The sequence below is a fragment of the Schistocerca piceifrons genome, chromosome 2 (genome assembly GCF_021461385.2).
Source record: "Schistocerca piceifrons isolate TAMUIC-IGC-003096 chromosome 2, iqSchPice1.1, whole genome shotgun sequence".
In the NCBI taxonomy this organism is placed as follows: domain Eukaryota; kingdom Metazoa; phylum Arthropoda; class Insecta; order Orthoptera; family Acrididae; genus Schistocerca; species Schistocerca piceifrons.
In genome coordinates, this window is record NC_060139.1 from 144318301 (window position 1) to 144332147 (window position 13847).

Sequence of the window (13847 nt, forward strand, 5' to 3'; positions counted from 1 at the left end):
CCACCTTTCGCAGCAATGCAGGCTGCTATTCTCCCATGGAGACGATCGTAGAGATACTGGTTGTAGTCCTGTGGAACGGCTTGCCATGCCATTTCCACCTGGCGCCTCAGTTGGACCAGCGTTCGTGCTGGACGTGCAGACCGCTTGAGACGACGCTTCATCCAGTCCCAAAAATGCTCAATGGGGGACAGATCCGGAGATCTTGCTGGCCAGGGTAGTTGACTTACACCTTCTAGAGCACGTTGGGTGGCACGGGATACATGCGGACGTGCATTGTCCTGTTGGAACAGCAAGTTCCCTTGCCGGTCTAGGAATGGTAGAACGATGGGTTCGATGACGGTTTGGATGTACCGTGCACTATTCAGTGTCCCCTCGACGATCACCAGTGGTGTACGGCCAGTGTAGGAGATCGCTCCCCACATCATGATGCCGGGTGTTGGCCCTGTGTGCCTCGGTCGCATGCAGTCCTGATTGTGGCGCTCACCTGCACGGCGCCAAACACGCATACGACCATCATTGGCACCAAGGCAGAAGCGACTCTCATCGCTGAAGACGACACGTCTCCATTCGTCCCTCCATTCACACCTGTCGCGACACCACTGGAGGCGGGCTGCACGATGTTGGGGCGTGAGCGGAAGACGACCTAACGGTGTGCGGGACCGTAGCCCAGCTTCATGGAGACGGTTGCGAATGGTCCTCGCCGATACCCCAGGAGCAACAGTGTCCCTAATTTGCTGGGAAGTGGCGGTGCGGTCCCCTACGGCACTGCGTAGGATCCTACGGTCTTGGCGTGCATCCGTGCGTCGCTGCGGTCCGGTCCGAGGTCGACGGGCACGTGCACCTTCGGCCGACAACTGGCGACAACATCGATGTACTGTGGAGACCTCACGCCCCACGTGTTGAGCAATTCAGCGGTACGTCCACCCGGCCTCCCGCATGCCCACTATACGCCTTCGCTCAAAGTCTGTCAACTGCACATACGGTTCACGTCCACGCTGTCGCGGCATGCTACCAGTGTTAAAGACTGCGATGGAGCTCCGTATGCCACGGCAAACTGGCTGACACTGACGGCGGCGGTGCACAAATGCTGCGCAGCTAGCGCCATTCGACGGCCAACACCGCGGTTCCTGGTGTGTCCGCTGTGCCGTGCGTGTGATCGTTGCTTGTACAGCCCTCTCGCAGTGTCCGGAGCAAGTATGGTGGGTCTGACACACCGGTGTCAATGTGTTCTTTTTTCCATTTCCAGGAGTGTATTTTCAGTAGCGGAAGCATGGAGACACTTTCTAATGCTATGTCAACGCTTATTGAACACCATGCTGTTATTAAATTATTTGATTGCTGGAAAAGTGACTCGTACGGGGATTCGTCGTCGTTTAAAGGTTATTTATGGTGACGATACTGTTCATAGGTCTACAGTAAATACTGTTCATAGGTCTACAGTAAATCGATGGCTAGTAAAATTTCGTTGTTGCGAGCGTAGAAAATTGAATTGTTGATGAAACACGCATTCGATGTCCGATGACCGCCACAGGTGATAAACATTGTAAACTCGTAAACAATATGACCGGTGAGTCACTCAAAAGTTTATCGCCCATCGCACTGGAATATCCGTGGAGAGTGTCGGCTTCATTAACAATTACGATACTGTAAAGTCTGTGCCCGTCTCCCAGACGAGAAAAGACAGAGTCGCCTGGAATGATGCGGGCAACACTTGGAGCGATACTATGAAGGAGGAAACGACTGCCTTTTGAATATTGTCCCGGAGGACGAGTCATGGGTCCATCATCACGAGACAGAGCAGAACAGACAGAGCGCTAAATATCGACATCCGTCTTCTCCTCGGGCGAAGAAGTTCAAAATACAACCATCTAAAAAAATTTTTTTTTACTTTGTTTTGTGATGCTCAACGACTTTATGTCCCTGATGATCAGGTTCGAGGCGCAACGATAAATTCTTCTCACTACATAGAGACTCTAAAATTTCTAAGACGTCGATTTTGTCGTGTTAGAGGCAGCCTGGTGACAATAATCCGCCAACATGACAACATTCATCCACATCCCTCGCGCAAGTGAAGAGACTTGTAAGACCGGATGTTTGAACCGATTCCGCACCGTCCTTACTCCTTTGATTTTGTACCTTGAGTTTTTCATTTTTTTACTCTACTCAGGAGCACCTCAAGGGTAATCATTACACCTCGGACAGTGAGGTGAAGGCAACTGTCAGGTCCTGGATTCAAGGAAACTGGAAGTCGTTTTCATTGACGGAATGATGAAACTCGTTTCACGTTGGGAGAAAAGTGTTGGTCTCGATGGTAACTATGTTAATAAACAAATATATAATTTTGCAATCTAAGAATTGTACTTTAATATAATTTTTTCATGATTTTCTAATTGTTTTTGTTCATCTTCTGCAAGCATGTGTGCATTACTTTCTAGCCTACCCTCGTAATTTTGGGAAAAATGGCTACAGATGCAAAGCTCTAGAAAATAGAAATCGCGTCAGATACAAGTAGTAATATTTGTAACAAAGGTCACTACAACATTGTAGTGGAAACAAAACTGTGTGTTTTTGTAAACAAAAATGAAGCAAAATACATTAAGAATATTTATAAGAACATAATTATTAAAATTAAAAAGGTGGGTAAGAAATATGTCGAAATATAAAAAGGCTGCAGGAACTAATGAAACAGAAAGACATTTATAAAGAATGTCTGTTGCAGAAAACTAAAGAATACGAAGATCCATAAAATTCTGTTTCGAAGATTATTTAAACGTACGATGTATCAAATTTACTACTGTTTACTATGTTATAAAACGTGACATCAAGTTTGCAAATACTGTACGTTTTCACAGTGAAAAATGATACTTACCATCCATTTACAGTATTATATTTTTACTTTTACCTTAACCTACAACAAAATTTAATACATGTAACTCAAATATACGAAGATACGACGTATTCAAATATTCGCGGATGTGGTAGCAGTTGTCAAGTGGAAATATTTTCAGCTCGTTTTTAAAACATTCAGTTTCGGCCAGCAACTTCAGTTCGCGAAGGAGATGTTCAAATATATTTATTACTTTACACTTGCCTTCTTCTGTATAAGGATAAGGTTAATTTGTGTATACTGGATATTATTTTTGTTCCTAGTTTTATGTTAATGGGACCTACAGTTATTTTCAAATTTTGACTACCTCTTCACAGTGAATTTCCCGGTAGAGTACAGATACTGTAAAGCTGTTGTTAGAATGTCAATGTTTTTAAGGAGTTGATGACTCGAGTCTCTCAGATGGACATCACACGTTATCCTTACTGCACGTTTTTGTGAAGTAAGTACTGCGTGTTGATATATCTCTTTTTCCTCAAGGTATGTTGTCATTGATGCCCCGTGCAGAAATGAATGAACGTTTTGAGTTATTTGTAACCCATTTACTGAAAACCACTCAACAATTTGCTTCAGTATTTGATCTATTCTTTTTCTCTTGTTACACCTTTATTGAGCTTGAGTATGCTAGTGATACCATCAGCACAGAGCATCGCTTCTGCTTTATCAATGTAGATGAAAGGACATTTATAAAGAGCAATACCAGATGTGGACACAGTATTGAATATTGTGGAACACCAGTATTAAGTATACTCATCTTGGAAGAAGATTCATCATGAAAACATTTCAGTTTTATTCGCGTCATAGTAGTTATAAATAAAATGAACTACTTATTCCTTGCAACTTGAAAGACAAAATGAACATACGTAAAATTTTGAAAGATATCCAATCATTAACCAGTGATATATATATATATATATATATATATATATATATATATATATATATATATATATGCTGGCATAACAGATTTATTACGTCGACTGAACTTTTTACTTGTTTCGCGTTAAGAAATTGCAAGATGATTTCTAACATGAAAAACGTGGATGAAACATAATAATGAATCAAACTTAGCACGAAAAAGTCATATATATATATATATATATATATATATATATATATATATATATATATATATTTAAGGAACTACTTATTCCTTGCAACCTGAAAGACACAATAAACATACGTAAAATTTTGAAAGATTTCCAGTCATGATTCTGTGATATATATTGCTACACCACGAAGATGACTTGCGACAGATGCGAAATTTAACAGACAGGAAGAAGATGCTGTGATATGCAAACGATTAGCTTTTCAAAGTATTCATACAAGGCTGGCGCCGGTGGTGACACTTACAACTTGCTGACATGAGGAAAGTTTCCAACCGATTTCTCATACACAAACAGCAGTTGACCGGCGTTGACTGATGAAACGTTGTTGTGATGCCTCGTGTAAGGAGGAGAAATTCGTACCATCATGTTTCCAACTTTGATAAAGGTCGGATTGTAGCCTATCGCAATTGCGGTTTATCGTATCGCGACATTGCTGCTCGCGTTGGTCGAGATCCAATGACTGTTAGCAGAATATGGAATCGGTGGGTTCAGGAGGTTAGTACGGAACGCCGTGCTGGATCAACGGCTTCGTATCACAAGAAGTTGAGATGACAGGCATCTTATCAGCATGGCTGTAACAGATCGTGCAGCCACGTCTCGATCCCTGAGTCAACAGATGGGAACGTTTGCAAGACAACAACCATCTGCACGAACATTTAGACGACGTTTGCAGCAGCATGGACTATCGGCTCGGAGACCATGGCTGCGGTTTCCCTTGACGCTGCATCACAGACAGGAGCGCTTGCGATGGCGTACTCAACGACGAACCTGGGTGCACGAACGGCAAAACGTCATTTTTTCGGATGAATTCAGGTTCTGTTTACAACATCATGATGATCGCACCCGTGTTTGGCGACATCGCGGTGAACGCACATTGGAAGCGTGTATTCGTCATCGCCATACTGGCGTATCACCCGGCGTGATGTTATGGGGTGCCATTGGTTACACGTATCAGTCACCTCGTGTTCGCACTGACGGCACTCTGACCAGCGGACGCTACATTTCAGATGTGTTACGACCCGTGGCTCTACCCTTCATTCGATCTCTGCGAAACCCAACATTTCAGCAGGATAATGCACGACCGCATGTTGCAGGTCCTGTACGGGCCTTTCTGGGTACAGAAAATGTTTAACGTCTGCCCTGGCCAGCACATTCTCCAGATCTATCACCAACTGAAAACGTCTGGTCAATGGTGGCCGAGCAAATGGCTCGTCACAATACGCCAGTCAGTACTCTTGATTAACTGTGGTGTCGTGTTGAAGCTGCATGGGCAGCTGTACCTATACATCCCATCCAAGATCTGTTTCATTCAATGCCCAGGCTAATCAAGGCCGTTATTACGGCCAGAGGTGGTTGTTCTGGGTACTGATTTCTCAGGATCTATGCACCTAAATTGCGTGAAAATGTAATCACATGTCAGTACTAGTATATCTGTCCAATGATTACCCTTTTATCATCTGCATTTCGTCTTGATGTAGCAATTTTAATGGGCAGTAGTGTACATTATTTACGACTGTATTAGAAATGCTTGATCTTAGCCTGCGACTGGACTCCTACGTCTTTCTCTTTCTCTCTCTCTCTCTTTTAACTGATCAGTATAGCTAGTGTTCGAATGCAGGTTTTGGATGCCATGATCGGGGAATCACCAAAAATAGACTGCCCTCGATATATATAGTAAACCAAATCGACGCCCGTACATTCTTACACCATATGTTAAAAGCCTAAAAGCCGAAAACATACTGATGAATAAAATGAATTAAAATATGGAAAAGTTTTAAGTGGTTGGCTTTATGATGGTTGAAGTCCATACGGAAAAGATGACGAAAGACAAGTAAACTAATTGCCTTGGAAGTCTGTGTAGCATAGACCAGCGGATACAAGGCGGAATCAAGCCTGTACATTGTCCGCCACTTGGTAAATACGCTGGAGGCAACGTTCTTCGTTCTTCGGTCCAATACATTACAGTATAACCTACAACAATTCCGTCTTCCACGGTAGGTGCACTAGTTAAGTTGCCTGTTTTTATGATTGTTTCTTTGAAAGTTGGATAACGTTAAATTTTGTATGTAGGCAGTAGTATAGATAACTTATGCTATTTTGCAGTAAAAATTCCTCCAGTAAATTACGGTTGGGTTGGGTTGTCTGGGGGAGGAGGCCAGACAGCGAGGTCACCGGTCTCATCGGATTAGTGAAGGACGGGGAAGGAAGTCGACAGCGCCCTTTCAAAGGAACCATCTCGGCATTTGCCTGGAGCAATTTAGGGAAATCACGGAAAACCTAAATCAGGACGGCCGGACGCGGAGTAAATTACGTTAAAACTGAAGCGCATTAGAATATATTTAGTGAACCTATGTTCAACCATAATCCACTGAGAATTTTTTTTTTTCAACTTATGTACGGAATCCGTGTAGTTACGTACTTCTAAATACTTAGTTCATAAGCTAGCTGGTAGTGCTGAAAACAGGGAACGTAAGGTATAATATGGATTGTACTAAAAGTAAATAATGTTGTGATGAGTTGGCTAAGGTACGCAACACAGAGTAGAGATATATCCCTTTCCATTACTTTTGTGCTGTCTACTAACAAAATATAGGCAACGTAATTACTATTATGTCGGAAGGCAGTACGGCGTGGAAATAGCCTGCAAGTGCATTGGCATCGCCAGTGCGAGTAAAAAAGCATGTTTCTATCATTAGTTTTTGGTGACACCTGCTCAAATTTGTCAAATTGGATGAGCATGTAGACTGCAATATGGAATCATAGGCTAAACTGCGGGACCGGCACAGGGGCACGTGAAATGAGAGCTGGATATTTTTCCTTTATTATTTTATAAAGGATGGAACCTCTCCATGCCCGCACCGTCATCGTGACCATACAAAATTTCCCCTGTCACCTCTGCGTTTGTTGGTTTTAATCGAGGAGTTCACAGGATGTGGATATGTTATGCTGCGTATGTGTATGGGTAGGACTAGCCGTTAACATGAGCGTATCGAGGTGATAGAAAGTGGACGAAAGCGGTTGAAGAGTAGCAGATTTAAATGCAGTGGGAAAAAGTTTTGAGACAAGCTCAAAGGGACAGAAACCTCTGCGACAGTGAGGAGGAGTAGTAAGAGCAGCAGCGGGGTTTCTTAGTTGTTGCGGCAAATAATGCAAGGGTAGTGCCAGTCAGCTTTGCTGAAGCGCAGGGCTTCACCGATATTTGTGTTGTTCACGTACGTTGAACTTACCGTATGTGGTTAAGCGTTCCTAGTAAATAGTGTTCTTGGGCGATTATGTATGCACCAATGGTTGTGACGGAGTTCGATTTAGGATGAAGGGGTTATTGAGCGTCTTGTGTTCCTATACAGTCGTGCGGCGAGTTTTTGAATGTATCCGAGAGAGTGTCCAGGGGTTGTTTATTGTGAACATCTGCTGTTCATGTGTCTGCTGGATAGGACTGATGGTAATTTTAAAACTGTCGGGAGTCGGATATATCGATATTCAAAAAAACATTATTATTGACTTTCGATATATCGAAAAAAGATATCGACGTAACAACCTATAAAAATATTAGCTGAATATGGTAAGTATACTGTCGGTTTTACAGCTATATATTTAAGTATCGATTTGTTATTAGATGGTCTGTCTCAAGCTAGCAGCATGCCTATCTCCTTAGAGCAGTAACTGAAAGGAAAACGGTGCACGTTCAAAAATGTTCAAACGTGTGTGAAATCTTATGGGACTTAATTGCTAAGGTCATCAGTCCTTAAACTTACACACTGGTTAACCTAAATTATCCTAAGGACAAATACATACACCACGCCCGAGGGAGGACTCGAACCCCCGCCGGAATCAGCCACACAGTCCATGACTACAGCGCCTAAGACCGCTCGGCTAATCCCGGGTGCACGTTCACGCTTGGTGGTAACCACTTTGCTAAAAATGGTATCTGCATGTAAGTGATATAATAAAAGGTGTCCGACGGCTCCGGGAATTGAAAGGAAAACGGTGAGTGTTCACGCTTGGCAGTAACCACTTTGCTAACAATGGTAACTGCATGTAAGTCATATAATAAAAGGTGTCCGACGGGTCCGTCTTTCGCTTTCCTCACAAATCGAATTTGTCCAGGACACTTCATGTCGATTTCCCTGTTTTTTCACTTCTGCCAACATCAATGACATAGCAGTGGTGAAGCTAAACGTTGAAGTTTGTATTGGTAGCGCCGAGAGCCGCTTACTTCAGCATTTCCCCATCGCAAAGACCAGTTTTGTCATTTAGAGCTTTTCAAATGACAGAGCACAGCAATCAGTCGTCCTTTTCTTTGAGGTTTTATGAGACAAATCTAGATTTCGGCTACTAGTAGTCTTGAACGAACTGTGACAGAAGCCTCAACAGCAGGGGACTGACGTGTTAGGACATGCATTGACACCATGAAATAGTGCATTTATATTGGCTAGGCACTAACCGAAATCTAGATTTTCCTAATAAAATCTGAAAGAAAAGTACGACTGATTGCTATGCTCTATCATCAGAAAGTCGTATCACAGACGTTGAGTGCACCCATATTCCTAATGGAAGGTAAATTGATTTAGATTTTTGTTCACAATTTTCAGCAACTGTTGTTGAAGAATTTCGGTGTTTTTTGTAACGCAGCTCGTTTGCTCTTTGTTCACATTTAAAATCATATTATTCCTCTACGCCCCCCCCCCCCTTCCCAGTGAAATCAGACTTCTTCTTTTGCACCACACATACTTACTTCACGCAGTGAAAGAGAAATGTTAGGCGTGATGGAAACTCAAAAAGTAGTAAGACTCCTTCACAGACTGGAAGTAAAATTATGTTCTACTATAATTTTAAAAGAACAACTTCAAATATTTACTGAAAATTTAAAAAAAAATACTATAAAATAAAAGTATCGTCAATCGATATTGCCACTTTGATCTCGATATATCGATGGAAATGATATCGCCATCGCCGGCCAGAGTGGCCGAGCGGTTCTAGGCGCTTCAGTCTGGAACCGCGCGACCGCTACGGTCGCAGGTTCGAGTCCTGCCTCGGGCATGGATGTGAGTGGTGTCCTTAGGTTAGTTAGGTTTAAGTAGTTCTAAGTTCTAGGGGACTGATGACCTCAGATGTTAAGTCCCATAGTGCTCAGAGCCATTTGAACCATTTTTTGATATCGCCATCCATCGATATCTTTTGGAAAAAATACTTTTTGAAAGAAATATCAATATATCAATATTTTATCAACAGTCCTAATCGTGGAGCATTGCTTATGACCCGTAGCACCTGTTCTGTGTGACCTGCAGGCGTCGCAGGCATGCTGGAGCTGGATAGCACCAGACTGGAGCTGCGCACCTCATTAGGGGTCTAATCGGTGTCGAGTATATGGACCTCGACCCCTCCTATTCAGTGTACGTACCGAGCAAAGTGGCGCCGTGGTTAGCACAGTAGACTCGTATTCAAACCCGCGTCCGGCCATTCTGATTTAGGTTTTCCGTAATTTCCCTAAACCACTTCAGGCAAATGAAAGGATGATTCCTCTGGAAGGGCGCTGCCGATTTCCGTCCCGATCCTTCGCTAACCCGAGCTTGTGCTCCGTCTCTAATGACCTCGTTGTCGGCGGGACGTTAAACACTAACCTGCTCCTCCCCCTTCAGTGTACGTCACCTGTTAAACACTGGATAAAGTTGGCTGAGGCTCGCGTGTACTCGGTTGGGAACGTAATTGGATGTGGTTCCCCCGATTACTTTCCGGTCCAGCCAGACACCGACATATTTTACTTTCTCGCGGAAACGTATTGGGCGTGTGTATAGTGTTATTTGTCAGCAGTATTGGCGTTTGTGGAGTTGTTTCGGTCTGCGAGTGAAAAGAACTGCTTTGCACTTGTCGAAGTTTACCTTAAAATGTCATCGTTCCAACCATGACTCGGTAGTACTATCTGTAAACACATGTTGATGTTCGAACGCATATAATATTGCGCCAGGACGGCGATGTCATCCGCGTAGGTGCCATCCTTTTTTTTGTATAGTTATGATACCATTAATGTAGAATTTAAAGAAAGGCCGCTGGCTGCTCCCTTGGGATACTCCAGCTTGTATATCGTATCGTATTTTTAACTGCTTGCTCTCAACGTCAGTGTGGTGTGAGTGTATGAGACGTACGAGTCCGTTGGGGAAATCACCGTCGCTGATTTTGCGAGCAAGGCCGTTGTTCCAGAGACGATCGAAAGCTTTTTAAGTGTTTAGGATTTGTTGCTATTGTAGCCGTCCATTATACATTCACCTAAGCGAAGGAGTTGTTGAGGCCGGAGTGGTGATTCCTCAAGCCAAACTGCTCCGGTCTCAAGATGCTGGTGATGCAGTGGCCGGATTAGCTTCTCGTCAATCTTGCTGTACAAGCACCGTAAGTTGATGGGTCCGTAATTTTGTGGGATGGAGTGATCTTTTCCTGGCTTTCCCAACATCAGCATTTTGACCACCTCCCAAAAGACAGCCAAGTGAAGATGTCTAACATGGAATTCGTGATTTATGTCGGGCATTCTGTTGCTTTGTCCGTTAACTCCCGGAGGGCACGTTTCTGAATGCGATGAGGACTAGAAGCTTTCCTAGCCATGGTGTGCTTCACAGCCCATATAATTTCATATGTGCTAGCACGTCTGATTTCGTCGTCTTTTAAGCGATCAGCTAGTAAGTAAAAATAAAGTATGTTATGATATCGAGGGTTCCTTGGTCAGAAATGTATACCAAATTTCATAAAAGAGCTGGCATTGCACCGGCAGCTCAACATTGCTTACCCAAATACTATACAGTATTTTATAAAATGCATTTTATCGATAAGCTGTTTATTTGTTCCATTAGTCATCTACTGGTTTCGGATATTAACCTTCATCCAGGATTCACGGTACAACACATTAATTAAAAGCATCCCATAGTTCTTTGAAACTGAACAATATGGAAATTATCCAGTGAAATGTCACGAACACCTGACATAATTTGTCCCAGAATGCTGAAATTCGTATCTCATGTCAAAGAGACAGACATAACAGGAAAAACAAGACATCCATCAGTCATCTACCGAAACCGTTAGACGACTAATGGGACAAGTAAACAGCTGATGGTTAAAATGCGTTTTATAGGTTACTTTACGGCTGTTGAACTTCACCTTATGGAAACAAACGATACAGTAGCAGTGGCTTTCCACGACATTTGTATGCATCAAATGCAGACACGTACTAAACGAAGTTTTGTAATTTACTACAGTTTGTAAAAACAATATTTACATTGTAAAAAACGAAACGCTGCTAGGTTTGTTGTAACGGTTTTGAGGGGCTAGCGTTATATCGTAATTTTTAAGGTCGAACAGTGCTACATTATTTCTTATCCATCTACTTCACTAAGATGAATTTAAATGATACGAAATTATGTTCATTATCTCGTGGTAATACATTTACACATAATAAATTGCTGTTAACAAGTAAAAATAATTTGGGAAGTAGTCCTCACTTTATTGGTACAGCCTCCATAGTCCGTTCGCGAATTTCTGACGGAAGAGCACGGGAAAATTCTGCAATCTGTCCAGACCAATATAGGATCATTAAAGTATGATGAGGCGTTAATTGCTGGTGGCTGACAGCTACCGGTCTGGACAGATTTCAAGCCCTGCAGCAGCCTTTGTACTGAATAATTCCGGTGCAGGATGGAGCGTTGCACTCAAATGTGGGCGCTTTAGCGAGGTTTGTGTAAAGGTCAAAATACGTAATTGTATAGTGTAGAATATTTCTTCAATTGAGATTCTATATGTAGGAACAGTTCCCCTACACGTGGAATTGTTCGTTCGAAGCTGAAACTTCTTTTAAGAGTTTCTGGTATATTGTATTTCCGTTTCTTGGGGTAATAACGGGAAAAATCTTGCTCCATCCCTAAGTCAGAACATCAAGTCCAATATCACGAGGCATTCTTGAGAAAGACAGATAAACACGTTCTTGTTGCAAATTATCAGAAAAAGTAATTTTACTTTTTCATCTAAAATTTATCAAGTAGTGTATCTGTACAAGGCAGCCGAAATCATCTCGCCAGAAAACAACACTGCCAAAGACGTTGTAATAACAGTTCTGTCCCTATCTACTTGATGCAATATCTTTAATTTCTAGTAGGTAGACGGAACAGACGCTACTAACATTCCTTGAAATACTGCCCATCGGTGCACAGATTTACTTATTGTCCACTGGCCGGCGTATGGAACAACATAGCACATCTATATCTTTTCACGTCATAGTATTCGCGAGCCCCCTCGCCTTTTCATTGCGATGAACGCTACTGCTTTAGTGTCTGTTACACATCTTAGCATATAAGGAGACACAGTGTTACCAACATAATGACAATTCAAAACAAAAACGTGAAAATTGCTGAGCATAAGCCATCGGAGTTCGTGTTTGTTGACCAATCATATGTCAGATAGTCAGAGATATTAAGCAAGCTTATCTTTCTAGACAAATTAGGTGCTCTGCCCTTTCATTTATAATAATAGCATATGCCAGTATTAGGTCTCAATATGTCGTATGAATGTTATTAATGTGTGAAAATAAAAATTTTTTATGTGTCTTTTTTGGTCAAAATCTTGTCTCCGAAACTTCTTCAACAGTCGCTTTGAAATTTTGACACAGGCTTGCATTCGAATATGTGCGTAGCTTATGTAAATGAATATTGCATCGGGATGAAAAATATTATGTACCTATATGTACCTATATACATTTCATCCCGACGCAGTTTTCATCTGATCTGCATTAAAGTGTGAAATGACTGAACAACCAACAATTGTCATGACGTCTTGTGACCCGCTTCTGCTGCCTTTCTTTCAGTTTAGTGGTTTTAGTGTATTTTTCGTAATATTTGAAAGAAGTGTGGTTGCAATTATTATCATTTTCTAGGCTTGTAATCACAAATCAGTTAGGTAACTTTTTAAAAATTTCATTGTTTTAGTGATGTGGCTTGACGACCATTTGTGGTGTCAAATAAACATTTTAAATTTCATTGAGTCAAACTCCTTGATGACGTTCACGTCGAAATACAAAATAAAAAAAAATGGCTCTGAGCCCTATGCGACTGAACTTCTGAGGTCATCAGTCGCTTAGAACTTACAACTAATTAAACCTAACTAACCTAAGGACATCACACACATCCATGCCCGAGGCAGGATTCGATCCTACGACCGTAGCGATCGCTCGGTTCCAGACTGTAGCGCCTAGAACCGCACGGCCACGACGGCCGGCTACAAAATAATACATACTTAGTTTTTTTTGCAAATTTCTGCCGGGTTCGCTAGTTATTTTCATTAAATACCATTTTTAGATCAATTATGTGCTGTTCTATAGGTTCACAATAGATTATCAACATTTTTAGTTATGGTTATTAACATGTGTGTATTTAAACAACTTGGGCTCCAATTTACCACTCCCAGTTCAAATTCACTGCTCTGTTATTTGCATTTTCTAGACGCTCTATTACGATCATCATGTCATCATCATCATCATATCATCATCATCTCTTTCCCTCAGTCAGCTTTTTCGGTCTCTGTCATCGTTTCAACTCTTATGAGATTAATCCGACATTTTCGAACCTGACCTTCTAACTGTTTTACTGTTCACATGCAGACTTTTTACGGTAGTAATAAAGTGTTTAAGGAATTTTTTTATTTTATTTCCGCAAAAAACAAGTTTTTTCCCTTATCAAACATTTTCCTGTGATCAATAAATGCTAAATTCATTTGTAAACCAAATTTACAGAGGTTTAAAATTATTTGTCTTATTATAAATATATTATCATGACGAACTTTCCTTCCTGAAGCCTGATTGTTGTTCTTAAATTATTGCG

The 13847-nt window shown here is 41.8% G+C and overlaps 1 protein-coding gene across 1 annotated transcript in view; it reads left to right on the plus strand.

Moving 5' to 3' along the window:
* LOC124775204 (monocarboxylate transporter 12-like) overlaps positions 1-13847 on the plus strand; it is a 163890-nt gene that overhangs the window by 20154 nt on the left and 129889 nt on the right. The gene's annotated exons all lie outside the window — the stretch shown is intronic.